The 5,000-nt window shown below is 51.3% G+C and overlaps 1 non-coding gene across 1 annotated transcript in view; it reads left to right on the top strand.

The window, feature by feature from the left end:
* The first annotated feature begins 3,965 nt into the window (after nucleotides 1-3,965).
* Nucleotides 3,966-5,000, top strand: part of LOC126433878 (small subunit ribosomal RNA) — a 1,909-nt gene continuing 874 nt past the window's right edge. The window contains exon 1 of the ribosomal RNA XR_007578820.1: nucleotides 3,966-5,000. This exon is cut by the window's right edge and continues 874 nt beyond it. This is a non-coding gene — a ribosomal RNA (small subunit ribosomal RNA).

Raw genomic sequence — 5,000 nt, forward strand, 5'->3', positions numbered from 1 at the left:
ACTATCACACACTACTCTCTGCCTCTAACAGGCACACACACAATATCTAACCACCAGCATGGAAGAACATCCGGTGCATCCTCTCCGCCACATTACACAATCCACACTATCATAACCAGACCGGGAGGTCCACCCAGAAAACAGAATATCCCACCCTTCCGACATCCGCCATTGCTCAGTTAAGCCACGAACACCCACACATGTCCTACACAGGGGTGCACCCAACATCACAATACTGCCTCCTGTCACAGTACACAAACAATGGCAGGAATGAAAGACACACATCTGCCATAACCTTGGAATCGGAGCGCCGCCTGTCATGAGCCACAAGTGCATCCTGACGTGACAAATCGGATGATCCCGCAGGCATGCACTTACGATAATCACTATCAACGAACCTGCCGCCCCCCCCCCCCCAATACACCTTTCCCTACAACAATGTGTACCTTAACCTAAGCGATATTGTACCTTAACCTCAGCTATATCGTACCTTAACCTAACCTACATTGCGCCTTAACCTAACCTACGTTGTGCCTTAACCTAACCTACGTTGTGCCTTAACCTAACGTATGTTGTGCCTTAACCTAACCTATGTTGTGCCTTAACCTAACCTATGTTGTGCCTTAACCTAACCTATGTTGTGCCTTAACCTAACCCATGTTGTGCCTTAACCTAACCCATGTTGTGCCTTAACCTAACCCATGTTGTGCCTTAACCTAACCCATGTTGTGCCTTAACCTAACCCATGTTGTGCCTTAACCTAACCCATGTTGTGCCTTAACCTAACCCATATTGTACCTTAACCTAACCCATGTTGTGCCTTAACCTAACCCATGTTGTGCCTTAACCTAACCCATGTTGTGCCTTAACCTAACCCATGTTGTGCCTTAACCTAACCCATGTTGTGCCTTAACCTAACCCATGTTGTGCCTTAACCTAACCCATGTTGTGCCTTAACCTAACCCATGTTGTGCCTTAACCTAACCCATGTTGTGCCTTAACCTAACCCATGTTGTGCCTTAACCTAACCCATGTTGTGCCTTAACCTAACCCATATTGTACCTTAACCTAACCCATATTGTACCTTAACCTAACCCATATTGTACCTTAACCTAACCCATATTGTACCTTAACCTAACCCATATTGTACCTTAACCTAACCCATATTGTACCTTAACCTAACCCATATTGTACCTTAACCTAACCCATATTGTACCTTAACCTAACCCATATTGTACCTTAACCTAACCCATATTGTACCTTAACCTAACCCATGTTGTGCCTTAACCTAACCCATGTTGTGCCTTAACCTAACCCATATTGTGCCTTAACCTAACCCATGTTGTGCCTTAACCTAACCCATATTGTGCCTTAACCTAACCCATATTGTGCCTTAACCTAACCCATGTTGTGCCTTAACCTAACCCATGTTGTGCCTTAACCTAACCCATGTTGTGCCTTAACCTAACCCATGTTGTGCCTTAACCTAACCCATGTTGTGCCTTAACCTAACCCATATTGTGCCTTAACCTAACCCATATTGTACCTTAACCTAACCCATATTGTACCTTAACCTAACCCATATTGTACCTTAACCTAACCCATATTGTACCTTAACCTAACCCATATTGTGCCTTAACCTAACCCATATTGTGCCTTAACCTAACCCATATTGTGCCTCAACCTAACCCAATTTGTGCCTCAACCTAACCCATATTGTGCCTCAACCTAACCCATATTGTGCCTCAACCTAACCCATATTGTGCCTCAACCTAACCCATATTGTGCCTCAACCTAACCCATATTGTGCCTCAACGTAACCTAATTTGTGCCTCAACGTAACCTAATTTGTGCCTCAACGTAACCTAATTTGTGCCTCAACGTAACCTAATTTGTGCCTCAACGTAACCTAATTTGTGCTTCAACGTAACCTAAATTGTGCTTCAACGTAACCTAAATTGTGCTTCAACGTAACCTAAATTGTGCTTCAACGTAACCTAAATTGTGCTTCAACGTAACCTAAATTGTGCTTCAACGTAACCTAAATTGTGCTTTAACGTAACCTAAATTGTGCTTTAACGTAACCCATGTTGTGCTTTAACGTAACCCATGTTGTGCTTTAACGTAACCCATGTTGTGCTTTAACGTAACCCATGTTGTGCCTTAACCTAACCTATATTGCGCCTTAACCTGCTCTGTAATTGTTATGCAACTCGTTAAATTAGTGTAGTGTTGCCTAACCGCAACCCTCGCAATATAGTTCGCTATTCGCACTGCCCGGTCCCCTGTGTATCGCGTCATGTTAAACACCTTGCAGGTGTTGCTGACTTTCCACATGCTCCTGCTATACACTGTAATGTGGATAGCAGCAGGACGTACATGCCCCCCCCCCTTCCCCCCTGCCTTCGCAAGCTGGTCGTTGAGAAGTTTGCATGTTCAATGCCCTTCGCATGCCGACGTACTCAGCCTACGTTGTGGTACGGCCTGTCACCTGTCCGCCGATGTACGCAAAACCCACAAACTGTACTGCACATTGGTCCGTATGTACTGAATGATACATCGTGGCACATGTGTGACCGTACGACGACTGCGCCTAGCAACGGCAGACCATACAGTCCAAATATTGTGCACGCAGCTACGTGTCGTCTCCCTATAAGAGCTGGATTGCAGTGTGGTACGCCATTCAGACGTGTGGGAGGAACGGACGCCCTCGATGGCGATCAGCATGAGCAGTCTGTTGATGTAGTGGAGCGTGTATTCGGACGTAGTCGTCTCTTCTCACACACCGTGATAGCATGTTGCACCGCGTTCCACATCTGCGACATCCTGCAGAGGCCGGCTGACAGTCGTTCGCGCAATGGACACCGCATACGTACGGGGGCTACCTTCCACGTGTTCTCGAGGCGTGCACATGTTGTTGCGTCTATGTGGGCAGACGTAGTGTGTTGTGACACCTGACACAGGCATGCAATACTCGTTGCAAATGGCGATGGACGTCTACGTTTGCTGGTGACGTTACGCAAATGAACAACAGGTAACCCGTTGTGGTGCGGTTGTTCTCGCTAGAGGTGAATCAGTGTTGGCGACGATCGGTCGAGCTATTAACTGGTTGTTTCAGGGATACCCACCATGCCCACGAACGTGAAAGGGGATCTGGGTGTGAGGCGATACGCGGCGGTGGCTGGGTGAGACTGTCCCCGGCCGGTGAGGGGGGGCCGCCCGGCGTGCTGGCAGCGCGGTGCGTGGGCGCACGCGCTACAGCCGGCTGGTGGGGGCGGCCAGTGGCAGGCGCGCCGGCCGACGGACGCGGCAGGCGGCGCAGCTGCGCGCCGGGGCCCCCTGCTCGCGGCGCCTTGCGGCCAAAGTAGGTCCTCGCGGGCCCGGTGCGAAGCGCGGTGGCCATCTGCAGTGTGCTGGTCCGATTGAGGACTGTGTGCGCTGAGGATGCGCCGCCGCCCGGCGCTCGGCGCCGCGACGCCGTCTGCTGCTCGGTCGCCCCAGCGGTTCTCGCAGGTGGTTTGTATCGCAGCTGTGCGGACGTGTTGGCGCGTGCGCTGTGCTGGGAGAGTTCGCTTCGGCACCCAAGTGGGGCTTTTGTCCTTCTGTGGCGCTGGCGTTGGAGCTGCCGGTCACCGTAGGTGGCGCGTGTTGTCTCCCGCCGGCAATGCCACGACAGCACGCTCCCGGGCCTCTGTCGGCAGCGGCAAGCTCAGTTGGGAGCACGGGTGGTCGCACCTAAAGCGTCTACTCGCCTAACTCCGGGCGATTGCGCCTCTCTCGAACCCGACCAAGTACTTAGGACGGCGCTGCGCGCCGCCGGGACCTGAGAGGGTTTCGAGGTGTGTTGTGCAGGGGAGCTCAGCCTCCTCCTGTTTGCAGAATAATTGAGCGGACGCTTGCGTGTTCGCGCGGGCCCCCGGGACACACTCCCGGGCGGCCGGCTGCTCAGCTCTAGTTGACGCAGCTCCCTGGTTGATCCTGCCAGTAGTCATATGCTTGTCTCAAAGATTAAGCCATGCATGTCTCAGTACAAGCCGCATTAAGGTGAAACCGCGAATGGCTCATTAAATCAGTTATGGTTCCTTAGATCGTACCCACGTTACTTGGAAAACTGTGGTAATTCTAGAGCTAATACATGCAAACAGAGTCCCGACCAGAGATGGAAGGGACGCTTTTATTAGATCAAAACCAATCGGTCGGCTCGTCCGGTCCGTTTGCCTTGGTGACTCTGAATAACTTTGGGCTGATCGCACGGTCCTCGTACCGGCGACGCATCTTTCAAATGTCTGCCTTATCAACTGTCGATGGTAGGTTCTGCGCCTACCATGGTTGTAACGGGTAACGGGGAATCAGGGTTCGATTCCGGAGAGGGAGCCTGAGAAACGGCTACCACATCCAAGGAAGGCAGCAGGCGCGCAAATTACCCACTCCCGGCACGGGGAGGTAGTGACGAAAAATAACGATACGGGACTCATCCGAGGCCCCGTAATCGGAATGAGTACACTTTAAATCCTTTAACGAGTATCTATTGGAGGGCAAGTCTGGTGCCAGCAGCCGCGGTAATTCCAGCTCCAATAGCGTATATTAAAGTTGTTGCGGTTAAAAAGCTCGTAGTTGGATTTGTGTCCCACGCTGTTGGTTCACCGCCCGTCGGTGTTTAACTGGCATGTATCGTGGGACGTCCTGCCGGTGGGGCGAGCCGAAGGCGTGCGACCGCCTCGTGCGTGCTCGTGCGTCCCGAGGCGGACCCCGTTGAAATCCTACCAGGGTGCTCTTTATTGAGTGTCTCGGTGGGCCGGCACGTTTACTTTGAACAAATTAGAGTGCTTAAAGCAGGCAAGCCCGCCTGAATACTGTGTGCATGGAATAATGGAATAGGACCTCGGTTCTATTTTGTTGGTTTTCGGAACCCGAGGTAATGATTAATAGGGACAGGCGGGGGCATTCGTATTGCGACGTTAGAGGTGAAATTCTTGGATCGTCGCAAGACGAACAGAAGC

The sequence above is a fragment of the Schistocerca serialis genome, unplaced genomic scaffold (assembly GCF_023864345.2).
Source record: "Schistocerca serialis cubense isolate TAMUIC-IGC-003099 unplaced genomic scaffold, iqSchSeri2.2 HiC_scaffold_1175, whole genome shotgun sequence".
Taxonomy (NCBI): Eukaryota; Metazoa; Arthropoda; class Insecta; order Orthoptera; family Acrididae; genus Schistocerca; species Schistocerca serialis.